The sequence below is a fragment of the Vitis vinifera genome, chromosome 18 (assembly GCF_030704535.1).
Source record: "Vitis vinifera cultivar Pinot Noir 40024 chromosome 18, ASM3070453v1".
Taxonomy (NCBI): Eukaryota; Viridiplantae; Streptophyta; class Magnoliopsida; order Vitales; family Vitaceae; genus Vitis; species Vitis vinifera.
The window spans coordinates 23236195-23256864 of NC_081822.1; the positions used below are offsets into that span (position 1 = coordinate 23236195).

General features: G+C 27.4%; 1 long non-coding RNA gene across 1 annotated transcript; it reads right to left on the reverse strand.

Moving 5' to 3' along the window:
* Window positions 1-18676: 18676 nt before the first annotated feature.
* Window positions 18677-20670, reverse strand: LOC132253212 (uncharacterized). The gene is made up of 3 exons (XR_009465012.1): window positions 20441-20670; window positions 19545-19610; window positions 18677-18849 (listed from the first exon to the last, which is right to left on the reverse strand). It is a non-coding gene; the product is annotated as an uncharacterized LOC132253212 (long non-coding RNA).

A 20670-nucleotide genomic window follows, 5' to 3' on the forward strand; every position in this document is an offset into this window, starting at 1 on the left:
ATGTCCTGATAGACAAATGACATTTCCTTTTAAGTCCATGTATCATTATGAAATTCCAACATCAATACCATATAAATAAGGATATGATTACTAGAAATAACATTTCCTTATAAGTTCATGTATCATTATGAAATTCCAACATCAATACCATATAAATAAGGATATGATTACTAGAAATATGACATTTCCTTATAAGTCCATGTATCATTATGAAATTCCAACATCAATACCATATAAATAAGGATATGATTACTAGAAATATGACATTTCCTTATAAGTCCATCATAATAATAATCAGTTCTTAAAGTCTTCTAGTTTCTTTCCTAAGTCCTAGGGTAGTATTAAATTTGTCTAAGGCTTTTTGTTGACTTTTTTTTTTAGGTTTCTTCTAAATAATTTATATTATTTTGATTTTCTACTTGAATTTGCTTTTTATGTTCTCGTAATACTATGTTTGTTGTTTTTAATTACATTTCTATCAAATATTTTTATTGTTTTACCTCTTGGTTTTGTAGATGAGGGTTCATAAATGTTCAATATTTCTAATAAGATGAACTAGCATATAAATTATCCATATAATATTTTATAATTTCCCTTTTAATTAAGGTTTTATAGCAAAAAGTTCATCAAAAGATTCTTTTATAGCTATTTGTATTCACACAAATATTTAAGAAAGGTTAGGTTTTTAATATCTCTAGTTAAATCTTTTACTGTAGTCCTTAAAGTATATAGTTTATCACAGTTTTCTCTATATTATTTACGTCGAATATACAACCTATTATTAAATTCTTTTACACGATCATAATCTAAATTATATATACCAGAAGGATAAAGAATAAAAGACATTAATTCATATCAAATCAATAGGCTAAAAAATAAAACCGATAAATATATGCACTTAGGAATAATTCTAATAGGAATAATAGGACTCCATCATAAAGAAATTAGTGCACTCGTAAATATTAACCTTTTAAAAACTAGAAAAAACACAATAGAAAAAGCTCTTTTAGCTAGTGCAGAAGTTAATATGAACCAAAATTATGCGGTCATTGGTTGTATACCTAAATTTTCTATAGATCTTAAGGAATTTACAAAAAAAAAAATGAAATTAACTATAAATACTAAAGGTTATGATATGGAATTAGGAAGTAAGAACCTTAGCATAACTATAGGATTTATAGGAAAAACCACTCATGTTTTAAGCCTAAAATGCATGATAAAATTTGATGATATAGTAAAAACCTTTAAAAGTAAAGCTGTAAATATGGTAGAAGCAAAACTTGTAAAAATAGATTATTTATTAGGAGAGGAATGAGAATTACCTCAAATAAATAAACTAATAATAAAATGTCCAACCTCTAGTAGTTTATTGAAAATCAAGATGGAAGTGCTAGTATAGCTTTTGGAAACTATAAAACTGTAAATGTAGAGGTAGAGTTAAATAGTGAGATATAATTTATAAATATTATCACAATACAAGAAGACATTTTTGTTAAATATGGAAACGGTAGAAAACTATATATAGGAATTCATAGCCCCAATTAGGTTTTTAACAACAATTTTTTCATATTGTTCAGAAAAAAAAAACAAAAAACATGATTTCCTAATTAAATTAAGTATTTTAGGTTGACTATATAACTTGGTTTTCAACATGAAAATCAAAAGACCTTTTACTGTAAAACCAAAGGCCTTTTAATGTGAACACATTTATTAAGCCTTTATTATAAGTATAACATTTTCAACATACAAATATATTCAATGTGAAAGCCTTTATTGCGTAAAGATAGTTTTTGAAGATAGGATATCTTAAAATTTTTTAATAAACTCAAAATTTTTAAAACATCACTTCGTGTCAAGGTAATAATCCCCTTCTGACCAAACAAAGTCTCCCTAACACGCTAATTTTCCGGCAAAATGGGTTACAAGTCAAGGGTTAAGACTAAATACTTTAGTTTTAAAACTTGATTTTACACCAAAACCTTTTTCAATAAGCCGATCTTTTTTTTATAAAAAAAAAAAATTGACGAAAACATTATATAATAATAATAATCTTACACATTTTTATAACATAAATTATGGAGAAATTATATTATTGTAATATGCAACAATTATAACATGTTATATACTCTTGTTAAGTTACACACATATATGTATATGTATATAATTTTTTTTTATAAAATATTCAACCACATCTTGATTAATAATTGATTATTTTATGATTTTAATTATCCCATCATGTATTTATTTTTTTTCCTTATTAATTTCTAATTTCCTAAAAGTGATTGGTTATTACCAATGATGAAAATATCGGTAATCATGGATATATCGGTACTTCAATTTTACGAATATATCGGATATATCGGAGATATATCGGTGGATATTTTGGAAAAAAGTATCGGTAAGCTTAAAATTGTTAAAAACTCATGAAAAATGTAAGGAAAACCTCATAATAATATAATTAGAAGTATAATAGACATTTTAAAGTTATTTTATTGAAAATTTTGATATATGTATATCATGATTTATCATATTTGATAATAATATCGTATGCATCGATAAAAATATGAATTTTATAAATGTACATTTATTATTAAATTACACCTAATATTATGATATTTGATTATAATATGTCTAATTTTAAAATATATATTAATATTAAAATATGATCCATTTAATTCAATTGCATTAAACAATATAAAATAAATTATGATATATTAATAATTTTTTTAATATTTAATTAATTATTAATGATATTAAAAACATTATGAAGAAAATTATATAATTTTATATTTTTGGTAATTAATTAAAAGATCTTGCATTTAATTATAAAATAATTATAATTAATTTGCTCTTTAAAATATTCTTTTAATATTTTCATACTGAGTTTAAGTATATATATAATTTTTGCACATCATATATCAAGGGGCTAGTTAGCCTAGATGGTAAGTGGTTGAACCCCAAACCAAAAATCCCCTCGGCAGCAAATGGGAGGTGTAGCGGGTTGCCTGTACTTCGTTGACCCGCGTCGGATTTTAACTCACTAATTTGAAAAATATAGAAAAAAAAAACCTCAACTTCTATAAATCAACCAATTTTATTTTCACCCATTCAAAAATATTTTGAAATACATGCGCTTTTTCATAATTCAAATAATTATTTCATGAAATTACCTTTTTACTTGAGATGTTAATAACACCAATTAATAATTTTTTTTTTTACCATGAGGATTGATGTGAGATTAATAAAATAAAATAAAAATTAAATTAAAACTAAAAAAAAACTTTAAAGCTAAAAATATAAAAATAATATTAACTTTCACTTAATTGAAACACTCTGATTGAAAATATAAATATCAAGGAAGAGTTGAAAATACAATGAGAGTAAATATTTTAATTTTTAATTTTTAATTTTTTAAGTTTTTTTTTGGTTTTTAATTGTATTTTTCTTTACGTATTTTAGTTTTAATTATATTTTTAATTTTTAAAATTTCTTATTTTATTGTTGATGTCAACAAACAAAATTTTTATTCAATTTTATTTATAAAAAAAATGAGAAGATGAGGGGATTTATATAATACTGGATATAAAATAATTATTAATTAGGGAATTAGAAAGATTTTATTTATTACTTGAAGATCTTAGAGAATTTTTCTAAAATGATTTGTTACTCAAAAACACTTTTATAAAATTAAAATGATAAATTAATTTTGGATCATTTTATTTAATATTATCAAGTAAAAGGGTATTTCAAGAAATAATTATTTAACTTAGGAAAAAGTGCATATATTTTAAAATATTTTTAAATGGATGATCATAACACTGACTAGTAAAAGTTAAAGTTTTTTTTTCTATATTTTTTCAAATCAGTTAGTCAAAACCCACTTTTCCCAAAATTATTGTATAATTTATATTTATAGTACTTTATTACATTTGATATTTTTGTAAGAAAAAAATATATGTATAACCATAATTTTATTTTGATCAATATGATGTAGGTCCACTTTTTTGTATTTATTGATATCGATTTGGTGTTATACTTCAACATTGTACCAACGTTGTCTCTCTATTATATTTTTATTTTTATTCCATTTCGATTGTTATCACTTTAATCCATAGGCTTCATAATGTACATTTATGTTTTTTTTTTTAATTTATATTTTGATTTTTAATTTTAATTTTTTAATTTAAGTTACTAATTCTTTACTTTAAATTTTTAATTTTTAGTTTAATTTTTAATCTCTAATTTATAATTTCAATTTTTTTTTTAAAAAAAAATTGAATTTTAAATAATAATTATTTTAAATCATACAAAACTCGTGTCATGATAAAAACGCATTAAATATTATGTCAAATTTTAGGCTTTAATAATTGAGACAACATAAATTAATGGAATAGTGTTTGGGAAAAGAAATGGAAAGCAAGGAAAATAAAAGACAAATCTTATGCCCTTACCTACTCAACCACCATGGCACATCTAACAATAGTGAAAAGAAAAGAACCTAACTTTCAAAATGGGAGAATACACCATTGCACTTCAAACTTCCACCATTTTCATCTCCAACTCCTTCACCTTCATGAAAAATCATTTTCCAATTCCAAGCCATACACTTCATTTTTCATAACATACCTCTAAAAATGGAAGCTATGAAAATGTACAAACCATCTGCACTTGTGGGATAGTCTCTATTTGAGACTTCCTCCATCATCTCCATATCATATTGATAATCACCAACCAATCCACACACTCCCATGAACCATATCATCCTTAACCTCACCCACAACCTCTCCGAGGTTTTTTAACTTCTACAGCAACTTTAAAAAATAATTCTTAAAAAATGGTAGTTGGAAAAATATTGATAGATTTATGACACTTTTTGTCATGCTAAAGGTGTCTTTTGAAGAGACACCTTCTACAATTTACAAATTCATGATATGCATTTAAAATAATCGAATTTAAAATAAATGTGTTTCTTCAAGAGACACCTTCTACAATTCCAGAAATTGGATGTATACTAAAGATGTCTCTTGAAAAGACACTTTCTTCAATTCCACAAAATCCAATGTATTAAATATGTCTCTTCATTAGACATCTTCCACAATTTGACAAATTTGAATTTATACTACAAGTGTCTTTTGAATTTGATTTTATATTGATGGTGTATCTTCAAAAGACTCATTTTATAATTCCAAAAACATTGGATTTATACTAAAGGTGTCTCTTGAAGAAATATTTTACACAATTCCACAAATTCTAATATATACTAAATATGTCTTTTCAAGAGACACCTTTCACAATTTCAGAAATTTTAATTTATACTAAGTGTCTCTTAAATTTGATTTTATATTGAAGGCATCTATTCAAAAGACACCTTCTACAATTCCCATAAAATTGGATTTATAGCTATCTCTTCAATAAACACCTTCCACAATTCTACAAAATCTAATATATACTAAAGGTGTCTCTTGAAGAGACACCTTCCACAATTTCACAAATTTTAATTTATATTGATTTTATATTGAATGTGTCACTTGGAGAGGCACCTTTTACAATTCCTAAAAAATTGGATTTATACTGAAAGTGCCTCTTCCAAAGACACCTTCTACAATTTCATAAATTTTAATTTATATTATGTGTCTCTTAAATTTGATTTTATATTGAAAGCGTCTCTTTAAAAGACACCTTCTATAATTCCCAAAAAATTGAATTTATATTGAAAATGTCTCTTCAATAGACACATTCCACAATTCTATAAAATCCAATATAAACTAAAGGTGTCTCTTTAAGAGACACATTTCACAATTTTACAAATTTTAATTTATATTGATTTTATATTAAAGGTGTTTTTTTTAAGAGACGCATTTTACAATTTAAAAAAAAAAAAAAAAAGGTTTATACTGAAGGTGTCTCTTTAAGAGACGTTTTCCACAATTTCCATACATAGTGAAAAATTTTGAATTTATGCTAAAACTGTCTCTTCAAGAGACACCTTCCACAAAATAATAATAATAATAAATAAAATAAAATAAAAAATTTTATCTCTTAATTAGTATTACCCCGTATACAACTAGATGTTTAAAGTTTATCACATGTATATATTATAATCAATATTTTGACATTTCAATCCAAAACCAATCAAAACAAGTAAACCAAATGCCAATTAAATCAACATCTTTCCAAAATAGTAACAATACTATTTTGTGTAAAATAAGTCCAAAATAGGTAAAATACTATAGAACTTATGTCAATAAAAAGCTATTCAATCCAAAATATAACAAGTATAAATATACATCTTGAGTATTTGTCTAAAATAATGATATGCAAAATACAAGTCATATGTAGTAACATCCTCAATGTGTAACGCACGAAGGAGTCTTCCTCTTCCGTTGTGGACATCCATGATATGCATGTTCCACTATTGGCTTTATGGGGCTAACATGTACAAAGTGATCAATTTCTTTATGCTTGTTCCTAAAGTAGAAAATGTTTCATTTGTTCCTGAATAGTTTCTTTCAAAAGGGTTTATGCTTCCTCGATGAATGTCTTGGTAAAAGATATGATTTCTTGGAACTAAGGTTTATTCATTTTTATGTAATTGCGTTACTTAGCAAGGAATTTTCTTTCCTGTCTAACTTCTAATGAATCAAGATAACCATTTGTTCCATTATAAATAGTCATTATCTATTCTTCCATCGTAAAATGGGATCATTGGGATTATTTAAGCAATTCACGTAATCGTTGACCTCTTGCCAATTGATTCTGAGTAGATTTATCAAGATTGGAAGGGAATTGTGAAAAAGCTTCTAATTTTGCGAATTGTGCCAGTTCCAATTTTGATTTGCCAAATACTTGTTTCATGGCTTTAATTTGAGTTGTGGATCCTACTTTAGAGACAGGACTACCCACATTAATAGTAGGCCTGATTCCAACATTGAATAAATTAACGGATAAGAATATTTGTCCATCTCCTACCATATCCTTTTCTTCTATCATATTCTCAACCACGATCATTCTTTTGTCCTCATTGATCATCATTTGCTATATAAACTAACTCCTCATCAACCAATGTAACCTCTATCAGCTGTAGTGATGATGCAACAAGTGGCACTATAGGTGGGGTGGATAGCACCTCCATAGATGTAATAAGAGTCCCCTCAATAGGTGGCGGGCTGATGTTAGTCGATGATGCATCTCTAAGAATAGATGTATGTCTAGTTTCTCTCTTATAAGCCCCTACCATTCTAGCCCGTACATCTCTTGATCAAGCAATGGATGATATCAACTACTGATGAGGTGGTGGACTAATGTTAATCGATGGTCGCGCTCATGCAACAACTGTTGTATGCCTAATCTCCCTCATATGAGGCCCTCATTCTATAGGTCGTCCATCTCCTAATCAAGGTTGGAGTTGTGTAGTAGCATCAACACTAAATAGAGCATCTAAGAGATCCATCTCATGTATAACCTCTAATACAGTAGTACATAGCCTGTGAATGCGTAAATAATCTAAAGGTGCAATATTATATATATGATGTATGTTGGTAGTCTGTAAGTCAAATAGGAGATAAATTAAATTCTTACAAAAATAAAATAAACTTTAATAAAAATATAAGACGTGAAAATTACTAGTAGCTCATGAAAGGACTCGATCCAAGTAAGAAATCAAATAGTAATGGAGCGATACCACACCATGTATGGATCATGATACCCTAATGAACCTATCGCCATCTCGCCTCTAGCAATATGCTAATGCCTAGAGCTCCAATGTCGAATGTAGTCTCCATGTCGAGTAATCCAATCAACATCATGTCTACCTCTTAAATCACATTTATGTAAGATTGACTCATTATCACATTGCTGAGAAATCCCTTGACGAAATCCAAATTGCTACAATACTCAATCAAGTCTATGTCATTCAACTATGGGGAAACATATCAAAGGTGAGATAATGCACCATATATCTTTCCTAGCAGTACAATAATAAGGAAAATCAACATCCATGTCATCAACATAAGGTTGTTGTATAATCTATACTCAAGAAAGGTTAGATATAATCAATGGTCTGGAATTTGTTTAGAGAAACAAATATAAGAAATGAATCACACTTTTATCACCTGATTTACTGTAAGTCAATCAAGATGGTGCCTATACTGAACTAAGGCGTGCATGCTAATCGAAGTAGTATGAAACTCATCTCTCCAACTATAAAAACAAAATAACAAAGCATAAATAAATAAATAAATGTTAGAATTTAAGTTTATGCATGTGCCCTTATAATACTAAAATTTGTGGTAATATTATAATATATATCGAATGGCCAATGAAGATGGAGGCAGCTGGTCATCATGTGGAGCTATATGTAAACAATGAGGTGCAATAAATGAGAACCTCTCCCATACCCATAATTGGAACAAAATAAGTAGGTTAGATATATCATGTGTGTCAATTCGAGAGACTCGACACAACTGTCGCTAAAGTCAGGTTACACATGCATTATCCCAACTATACCTACCAATAACATCAAAATCCTCTAGAAGGGGTAAAAACATAAGATGCACTTTATCGTTAGACTTTTCCAAAAATAGAAAACCTCCAATGGGTTGTAAGATGTAAACCCTAGTATAACGTCGAATAAACTCTTCATTAGCATCTGATGCCAAAGTAAGGAAGCTCTGATCCAACCATGTAAGATAAAGGCGTTACCCATCTATGTTTGTATCTCTAGAAGTGAGTCATTATAAAGAATAACATACACATTTCCAATCTAGACATGTGCAGTAACAACAACTCCATCTACTGGTAGTTCGAGAAGAATGGCAATGTCCTATAGTGTAATCGTACACTCCCCCTGAGGTAAGGGGAAGGTATGAGTTTCAAGTCACCATCTCTCAACAAATGCAGTAATAAGTTGTTAATCTAAGGAAATGAATCCTAAGCATGCAATACCATAAAAGCTTGTCTGTTGCAACAATGGAATAATATGTCCATCAAGTCCACTAGTGCGATGGAAAATCGCCTTGCGAAGTTAACAATGAAGCTCCTTAAAGTCAACACCTATCCTGGTTCCATCGTGCGGTGATACATGTGTATAGTAAATAACCATTAATTATTTTTAACATTAGTACGATTACAAATTTAAATACATTACATAAAAATATCATATTATCAAATTGGATAATCTATCATACTTTAATTGTAATGAGGAAGAAGATTGACGGATTACCCTTCATTTTTTATGGGACAGTTGCAACGATTATGCCCCTCTATTTTACATAAGCTACTTTAAACCCTAACACTTGGTTCTTTCAAATCCATTCAATTCTTTATCATTGATGATCTAGGACGCTTTTTATTCCCCATTGAAGTTGGGTCAGGGTGGAGAATAGAAAAATCAAGATACGACCAATAAGATTAATGTGGAATGAGATTAAATTTAGGAGCACAACTGCTAGTATAGACATCCATCCTGTAGTATTTTTCAATAAATTGCCAACTATCTATCCTCATATGAGCACAAATAGCTAGCACATGTGAGCATGGAATGCCAAATGATTGCCACTTATTACAACTACATGTACCTTGATTCAACTTAACAGCTTGCTTGTTACGCCCTTTATCCATATGAAACCCATGGAGAGCAGTAATTACTTCAAATGTTTGATTAATTCGATGGAAGATAGTCACTACATGTTGACTAGCTTTGGCTTTAGCTCTTCTAAATTTACTCATTCTAGCATGTATCTCTGTTCTACAAGTCTCAAAGTATGACACACATCGATAAAAAGTTAATTGAACAAGTGCAGTGATAGGTAACATTCGTGCTCCCTTAAGCACCCCATTTATGCATTCAACAATATTTATGGTCATCCACCCATACCGATATCCTAGATCATATGGTTGACTTCATTTTTGAATGTTTAACTTTGAAAACTAGTCCACACTTTTTTCATCTAATTGTTTTAATTTCTTCATGCATCTCTCATACTTCCGCGATTGATGTTAAGATCTAGCTCTATATGTCAACTCTTTTAAGACCTTATTTTTAAATTTGTCATTAAAATTGCTCACTACATGCCTAAGACAATATTGATGTTGCACATGAAGGAGGCTCCATCTAATTGATGGATTTTTAACAATATTTATTCTTGCATGACGATTTGAAATTAGGCATATACCTTCTCTTTGAGTGACGTGACACTTTAATGCAATAAGAAACCAAGACCAACTATCATGTGATTCCTTATCAACAATTGCAAACGCAAAAGGGAATATATGACCATTTGCATCAATTGAAGTAGCAATTAAAAGTTTTCCCATGTATTTTTCATATAAAAATGTACCATCAATTTGTATAATTGGTTTGCAATGCTTGAACCCTTTAACACTTAGCCTAAATGTCCAAAAAACATGCATAAAATGCATGTTCCCATAAATCCCTCCTAAAGGTATTGTCTTCCAAACAATCTTTATTCCAGGATTAGTTAACTTAAGGGTGTTCATCCATTTCATCAATGCTTGATAAGATTTGTCCCAATCACCAAATACTCTACGCATTGCCTTTTTTTTAGCTTCCTAAATTCTTTTATAATGGAAATCGTATCTAAATTTATCATTCACTATCTGATGCAATGTAGCAATAGAGATGGTGTGATTTCTTTGAACTACATTTTGGATCTATCTTGAAATCAATATAGAGTCCAGTTGAGAGTGGTCTTGTGATAATTTAGGATAAACACGAGTGTGAGAACTTGTGTACTTGGTTTTCTCAAACATTCCATGGCTTTTATGATGACGTGAACGAAGCCTCTAATTACATCATTCCTGCTACTTCTTACATCTTACTGCCTACAATTGTAATTCTAATTCACAAACAACAAAATATTGATTCCAACATATTGAATAATGCTTTACAACATATTGCAAGTCTTCTTTACTCTCAAATCTCAATATTTTAAACAACTCATTGGATTCATTCCACAATTCGATACATGATGTGAGAGGCTTAACAATCATGTTATTTATTGCATCTCGATTCAATTGTTTAAACATTGGGAAAGGCATAATATGTTGACCATCATTTAAAGAAGCCTTATTTGTTGGAGGTTCATCATCATAATTCTTCTTATTAATCTCATCCTCATCAATAAATTCTGCATTATCATCTTTATTTGTAAATGGGATGTCAACATAGTTGTTTGTTGTTATCATAACTGACTAAGTCACTATTGCCAAATGCCCCCTTATTTCGTCATTATGTCCCAAATTTCCCTCCATATCATGACCCATAATTTATTGATCAAATGATGGACTTAGCCCAGATGAATGATCCTTTGGATGTGTCTGCAAGTACATTTCAATAGTATTCGATGGTGGGATTTATGCTATAACATGAAACATTGACCTTACATCACCATCATCTTTAATTGGTAATTGTATATAGTTAATGTTCTCATCTCCAATCGATATAAGAATTGGATATTGAAATATCATGGATAACATGGTATGAGTGCAATCAATCAACATAACATGACACAACTTATCCTTTAACTTATAATATTTTGTCAAATTTTTCACTAAAACACCTTTTTGAGGAGGAGAATTATAACACAACCCATTTGGGCCATCTATTATTTCACCAACATTGTAACACACAATTGTAATCAAATTATCCATTTTGTACCTAAAAATAATCAAATAAAAGATATATGAGATTGAATTGATAATAACTAAGAAAAAAAAATAGTAACGATGATGATAATGGTGATGATGATGATGATGATGATAATAGTAATAATAATAATAATAACAATAATAATAATAATAATAGTAATAATAATAGTAATAATAATAATAGTAATAATAGTCATAATAATAATAATAATAATAATACCTATAATAATAGTAATGATTGAATTCCAATACCTTATTTAGTTAAAATACCAAAAATCTCGTATTTGCTTAAAAAGAAAATCAACTTTTAAAAGTAATAGAGTAATAATTTTCATATGATCATTTTAAAAAATCAACCAGTACTCAATCTTGGATTTGATTATATTATTTTTTACCTAAACTTGTCCTAAAAAGGAAATTTGAAAAATTATTATTATTATTATTCATATTTTTACTAATAAAAACAAATTTAAGAAAATTTCAGTTAAATAATTTTATCATTATTAGCATTAGTAGAACTAATTTTATTTTTATTAATATTATAACTATTATTATAATTATTGTTAGGAGTGCATGGGTTGGTTTGACCCAACCTAATATTGAAGAGGGTTTGAACAAGTATTTTTTATACTTGGTTAGTTTTGGTTAAGTTTTCTTAATGTTAATTCAATTTTGAGTTTAATTTGACAACTTTAACCTAAAACAAAGTTGATTTAATATTTTATAATAATTGTAAGTTATTTTATTATACCAATATTTTGTTTATATCATTTAAAATAATTTTAAAAGAAAAAATGTGAAATTTAATTATATTATGTATTATTTTATTTTTTTAGAAAGATAAATATATTTTTTTGTTACTATTTCAAAATGATATGTTATTTACCATTTAAAGTTTAGTATAAATGTACAAAAGATAAAATTAAAAAGATCATTACAAATAGGTTTCTTCCAACTTGTGTCCTATCTAATCAAATAGGTTTCATCCAACTTGTGTCCAATATAATCAATCTAAACTTAATATAAACTTAATTTGTAACTAAAAATGTGGGAATAGGTTAAGTTTGAATTGAGCATTTTTAGGTTTAATCAAACTTGTGTCCAATACAATCAAATAGGTTTCATCTAACTTGTGTCCAATCTAATCACTCCGAACTTAATCCAAACTTAATTTGTGACTAAAAATGTGGGAATGGGTTAAGCGTGGATTGAGCATTTTGGTTAGAGGTTAAGTTGCAATTTTGGTTGAATGTTTATTAATTCAAGTTAGCTCCAAATCCAATCAAACAAACAAACCCAAGTTAGAGGCTTGTAACTCTAATTGTTGTTAATATTGTCGGTTTACTATTTAAATATTTATTATTATGATGTCATCCAATACAAACCAACCTTATAAGATACAATTTTTTTTTAAAAAAAAAAATCATAACAGTGGTTAATCTCCATGAGAATCTTTCATGCTACCAACCAATAAGGAATACGATCCAGAAACTTCTAATATTGAAAAAGAAGATTAGGTATCATTAGGAGCATCTACCAAATTTAGAGATATAAGAGACAGAGAAATTCACCACCCTATAATTATTCTTCTTAAAGAATAAAAATGAATAAATAAAATGGCAAATCAATTTTGAACTTTCAACAAAATTTCATCTGCAAGCCACAAGTCATAGGCATATGTTTTCATTCAATTCAACCAAAAGAAAAAAATGCCAAATTTCAGTTCCTAAGATGAGATTGATGGTCCAATATCATAAACTTGCAAAGTGCAAAGTAATAACCTAAAAGACAAGACCTAAAAACTAAAATGAAGAATAATTAAAGCATTTTCTTCAATGGTAAAAATATTTCCTTAAATACATATATCTGAATAGTAAAATGAAAAGCAAGCTATGTTATGGAAAATTTACATGACCAATGCAAATAAAGAAGGCATGTCCAGCATACACATTGGAAACTTTCATTCCAAAAATCAAAATGGAAGCAGTTTTTCATTATTTTAAAAGTGTAGAACTGTTGGTAGCATTGTTAGCAATGACTTAACATTTTCCTTGAATTTTAAACAAAACTTCAATGATAGTTTACCAATAACATTTTCTAGCATGGTTGCAAGTTACTAACTAAAAGTTTAATCCTTTATGGCCAAAATCTAATATTTGTCTGAATCACCAAATTTCAACCATCTTCAGGCAATCTAAACTGTTGAATTTTTTGTTTGTTTGTTGTTCTGATTATTTTTTTTAATACATCTAAACTGGAAACAATTCATTCAAATTTCTAACTAAATAAGCAATCTCTACAAAAGCAGCCTCTTCATCCCCGTTTTATTCAAATTTCTAATCTTAATATAAACTTTACAAATCTACAAATAACAAATAAACAACATAAATTGTGCATTACCACACTCCACTAATCCACCACCACCCTCTTATTCTCCTTCTCCTCTTCCTCCCCTTAAAATAAAAATTGCAACTTTCTCAGCAACCAAACAAAGTCATAACACCAAATAGAAAAAAAAAAAAAACAAAGACATAAATAAATAAAACAAACAAAAAATCTCACTCTTGATGGCCTTCCTATGTCTTTGAATCTCTAATCATAGTCCCTACTACATTTTTTTTTTTTTTTTTGGATTTGAATGGTTATTGTGCCTGGATCAGCTGAAGGATGGATGCTTCTAGAGTTATAAGTAAATCACTTTTTGGACTCTCTCATGTTTTTCTAGGGGAAAAAGAAAATGAAATAAAGGAAATGGATAAAAAAGGAAGAAAAAGACGACTAAGGCTTTTTTGGTCTGGGGGAAATGAGAAAATGAAAGATGATTTTTATTTATTTATTTATTTGAAAGAAATGAGAAAAGGAAAGAAAGAAAAATAGGTTTTTTAGGAATGTATCAGTTTCTTCTCCACATCAGCAATTGATGTAGTCCAAATTGCGTTAGATTTGGAAATACTTTCCAATCTACCATATTTCAAAAAAATTATACTTTTATAAAAAAATCCCAACATCTCCACCCATGCTCACCAAGCCATGATCAACCTATGACACACCTACATCCATCTCCTCCACCATTGCGACACCACATATCTAGCAAAGCTCATGAACATCAATCAAGTTTCTTTTCAACTTGGAAAAGTCCCTTATCTGCCACTTTCATAGTCCCTAATAATTTAGGAAAGTTGATTTTGTATCATACTATAGAGATCGATGGGTATATTTTTCTTTTATTCCCTATCCATTTACTTGTATGTTGTTTGATTACTCTTTGATTATTTCATTTTGAATTTAATTGGATGGATGACAGCTTAATGTGCATAATTCATGCTTTTTTAGAGGATAGATACATGCATAAATGTAAATAAAGTATATTATATTATATGTATTGTATTAGTGGATGGATATTGTAATATAACGTATATTATATTATATTTGTATAAATGCATAAATGTTGTAACCCATTTTGGATTCTCATAAATATTATAATATATTATATGTATATAGATATGGATAAAAACAAATATAAAAGAAAATTCAATTACAAATAATGGTAATCCTTTGCATTTTTTTTAACAATCTAAGGCGGGTGTAGATTAATCATTCAAATGTTTAAATATTTGTGTCTAACTTTAATATGTATTTATTTGAATGTTTATTTTTTTATTTTCTCTCCAATTAATGTAATTTTTTAACAATTCTTTTTCTACTAATTTTATATTGAATTAAGTTAAATAATTTGAAATAAAAATATAAATTAGTGTCAAAATATTTTTAGTTAGAATCCAAGTTCTCCTAGTACAATGAAAAATTTTTAGTTGAAAGAAGCAAAGTATAAATAACTTTTGGTGTAAGAGAATATAAATTAGGTTGTAAAAATTACTTTATAAAACATTAGTTAAAATCTTGATATTTTATGAAAGTTCGATGGATTCATTTTGCCTTCAAAGGAAAAATGAAATAATTTTGTAAGTCAATCCACTTTTTGCTTTGACTCATATTAATATGGAAATTGTATAATACTTAAGTTTTAATGATACATTAGATTTAAGAGCCAAAGATTTATTTTTTTATAAAATTGTCAATTGAATGATCAAAAGGAATGATAAACATCCATGTATCAATTAGGTGAAATTTTGAAAAGTTAGTTAAAAGTTAATAGTTTGAATTTTTGTCATATTAGATTTGGAATATGAGAATCTAAGAAATTCAATTAATTTTTAATAAAAAATAGCTATTAAATTATTTGAGGTTGAATATTTGAAATTTAAATATTAAGCATCTTGTGAGAATTATTTTAATTATTATTGGATAATTATTAGAGAATCTTAGAAAAACTTGGTAAATTTGTATGATGTCAAATTATTATAGTGATTTTTTTTATAAAAAAAATTGAATTTAGCATTATAATGAATCGATTTAATTTTTTCTAATAAGAATTGGACCTAATAGAATTATAAAATATAAAAAAGAACTAAACTAAAATTAAATTAATATTAAATTGTGTTATAGGAATTTATACATTTGAAAAGGTAAATTGACTAAATGTGAATATCATTATTTGGTAGATTTAGCTTTTGAAGGATGTAATATAAATTAATGGTGGAATTTTTATTTTTTAAAGAGAAGAAAAAATAAAATAAAATAATGGTGAAAAAAAGTTGGGTGTTAAAAAGAAAGGAGAAAGAAAATAAAATGGAAAGAAATAAAAAATAAACATGATACAAATTGACATGAAAGCCACAATGATTAGGAGGAAAATGAAGATATTAAAGAATGAATGGAGATGATGTGTGAAGAGAGTTGAAGTGTAAGACGTAGTGGGTTTTCTACGAGGAAAGTCTTCATTTTAAGGCACCAAACATTCTTTGATCTATATAAAATTTTGAAAGAGTGTTCGATTCAACAAGGTGAACATAACCATGGAGATAAATTTAGAATCCAATAGTTGGATTCTCAAAATTTAGTAGAGTGGTTTGTTCCCAAAATTTTTGTTTAGTATATTTTAGCACAAAATTTTGTAGATATCATTATTGGAAGTCAAATCTACTTATTATGGTGATACTTTGCAAGTCATTCTACATATATAGTTATTATTATTATTATTATTTAGTGATTATATGAATTTTAATTTACTTTAAGTGGAAATTATGTTGGAGACAAATTCAATAACAATCTATTAATAACATGGTTCATGTGAATCAAAAACAAATATTTGTGTGAAACCATAAAATTATTTGGATTGCGTTTGGAAGATAAAATGTTGAAAAAAATGAAAATTATTTCTGGAAAATTTTGAGTGTTATTATATGTTTAAAATAATTATTTTATATTGTAATGTATTATTATTTGAATTGGAGATTGGATAATGATATTATATGCATTCATTTTGCATCCATAGTTGTGGGGAAAGAAAAGTAAAAAAAACATAGTTGTATGATATGGAAATGTAAATAAAATGATGCAAGATAACCCACTAAGTAAAATGGAAATGCTCACCCCCTTTTTTCCCCTAAAATTTTTAAGTGCGTATATAATTTATGAGGAACCATAAGAAGATCAAAGAAAGTTTCAAAAAGTCCAAAAAAATGGAAAGAATAACCTAAATAATTATTTTTAATTTATATTAATTTTTTTGGTATGTACTAATTTGAGTTATATAGATTAATATCGATTATTGTTGTATAATCTTATATTTTGTTATGCAAATAACTTTTGAGAATATTTTATCATAAGGATTATGGTATGAATTTAGGTAATCACCTTAAGTGGTAAGATTAATGTTTTAAAAATCAGAGTGAATTAGTCGGTTAAATTTGACAGTCAAACCATTGAACTGAACGAACCATTCGGTTACATATGAACCAGTCAACTATTGCTTAACCCAAAACTTGTTGGGCTTTCCATTCAATTGGCTTCCAAGCCCACCATTCCATTTTAATGTTACTAAATATGCAAGGTATAAATACCACACGTGGTTTATAATTTGACCCAAAACTTGTTGGGCTTTCCATTTATTGGCCCAAGCTCCTTCCTTCCAAGCCCATCATTCCATTTTAATGTTACTAGATGTGCAAGGTATAAATACCATACATATGGTTTGTAACTTTCAAATATAAGATAGGTTTTGGTTAAACCATTTTGATATATAATATGATAAAGATTTATATGTCCTTCTTTTAAATTTTTACCATATAAAACATTTAAATCAATATAAATATTTATATCTACGATTATTTTTTATAATAATTATTAATGATAAATATGAAAATAATATACATTGATTAATGTAATAATTTTAAAATTTTAAAATAATAAAATACATAGATATGTAATTAAATTAAATTTTATATTTTCATTTTTCTCTTAAATATATCTTCATATTTAAATGTTATACATATCCTATTTAATAAAATTTAATATTATAGACCTCAAAATTTGTCTAAAATTTATTTTACATTATTTTTTATCTCAATTTTATTCTTAAATTTAAATCCTGATTACATCTAATTTCTTTTAGCCCACACATCCTTTAAGTTTTAGTTTTTATTATTTTGTTATTTTATTTATTATTATTAGTAGTAGTAGTATTATCATTATTATATTTTACTCTTTTTTTCTTCTTTTTTTTCTCTCTCATTTATATTCCCACTTACCCTTAACTATCCCCACTTTCTCACGTCACAAAGACCCATTTTCCCTTCTCTTTTTTTTTTCCCTTCTTTCTTTTCCTCCCAATTTCTCCCTCTCTTTTTCCTCCCTCCACCACCTGACCCACGCTTCTAGACATCCACCACTACCACATGCACCCCCATTTTTTTTTCTTTTTTTTTTCTTTTTTTTTTCTTTCGTTTCCCACTCGCCACACTCTCTTCCATTGTCACGCCCCAAGACCCACTCCAAGGGCGTGACGGTCATTTCACACCTCAAACCCGAAGGCTTAAAGTATAATCTGACCCAAACAGTCATATTGTAACTGGATGTTACTAATTACCAAATACCTGCTCAGAGTAGCGGAAACAAAATCTAAAATCCTCAAAATTCAATTTCCAAATAACTTCCAAATACCAAATGATTCAAAATAACATAACTAATAGTTAAACAAAATCCAACATAAAATCCTAAGTCAAATCCTAATGATGACCATTCCTCAGCCTAGCCATCACTCCTCACCCGAACTAAGAGTACCTGAAAAATTTTCAACAATTGGGAATGAGCTCACAGCCCAATAAGGAATATTAATGCAATTCATGGATCAAATATTTTCATTTCAAATAGGAGATATCAAATTTTTTTTTTTTTTTCTCATCAAATATCAGAGTTTCAAAAATACCAATATATTCAAAATTCAACCAACCAATTTCATATCAAATTCAAACACTTTCACATCAGACTCAATCAAATCCATTCAATTTTTTTTTTTTTTCATTACTCTGGTTATCAAATATCAAATGCCCAGTTAGGTGGGACTTTTCAAATGGGTGGCTAGCCTCAAATTGTTCCTGGTGGACGGAACCAAACACTACTAGTACTAGTAACCTCTAACCAAACCCCTAGAGGCTGGGGTCCAAATCAATTACATTCCCACCATGAAATGTAAAGGTCAACTATTATAACCCGTTGACAGGGCCGAATAGTCAACTATTATATCCCGTTGACAAGGGCCAAATAAACCAGAGTGATGTTTTCGTTCAAGTATTCAAATTTACACAACATAATATCTCCATATTTTGTGTCATAAATAAAACAAAATATTCCAACATAACATTTAGTGCAAAACAATTTGATCCATGCATGGTAACAAAATATCATTTTCTTTTCCACATTTCAAAATAACATATAAGATAATTTAATTTTATAAATATTACATTAACTTCCCTTACCTCAAAAGAAGTCCTTGAAAGCTTGGGAGAAGAATAATTCTGAAAAAGATATAATCTACTCTTCACCTAATATAATATAAGAGAAACAATTAATACTATTTATTTATAATTTAACTAATCTATTCCTTATTTAAATAAAACTAATAAATTCCCAATTTGTTTCTAATAACACACTACTAATTTAATTAAATTACAATTTTATTTCATTATAAAACTCTATATATATATATATATTTTGCTAAATCTATTATTACTATTATCTTAATTATAAATCTAAAATTAAATATTATTATTTTAATTAATCAATTCAAAAGCCACCTAACCATCCCTCGGGTACACACCAAAAAGTAAGGTTTTTCCACCCAACCATTCCTCGGGTACACACCAAAAAGCAAAGTTTGTTTTTTTTTTTTTTTTTTTTTTTTTTTTTTTTTGTCTAATGATGATTCATTATATATATATATACATATACATGCAGGCTGGCACACGCACACACTTTTTCTTTTTTCTTTTTTGTTTTTTTTTTTTTTTTTTTTTTAATGCTTCCAATAGCACAGTACGCATGCCCCCCATTCTTATTATTATTATTATTTTTCCTTCCTTCCTTCAGTGCTCACGCGTTCTTCTTCTTTTTTTTTTTTTCTTTTTTTTTTTTTATAACCCTAACCTAAAATCAAAATATTCCAAGCAATTTTTTTTTTTTTCTAATAAAACTTAAGATCTCCCAAATTCCAATACTAAAATCAAAATATTAAATTTTCACTATTTGATATTAAAACGAATTAAAAAAAAATAATCTAACCCTAATCTAGATTTGGGGTTTTCCAAAAATATATCTAATGTATTTGAAATAGATCAATGAATCTAAAATATTAAACTAGAGGTTAGAATCTTACCTATAGAGATCTGTTCTTCAACCCTGAAATCTGACACCAACCTTACGTTCTCTGGAATTCTGCGAACAGGAACTCTATTCAAAAAAGAAGGGAAAGAATAAAATTTCTAATTTATACCTAGGGTATTTATTCGTAAAATTACACTTTTACCCCTCTTCCACTTTATTAAATTAATTAATTAATTAATTTAATTAGTAATAACAATTTCCTAAATTACCCTTAAAAGAAAA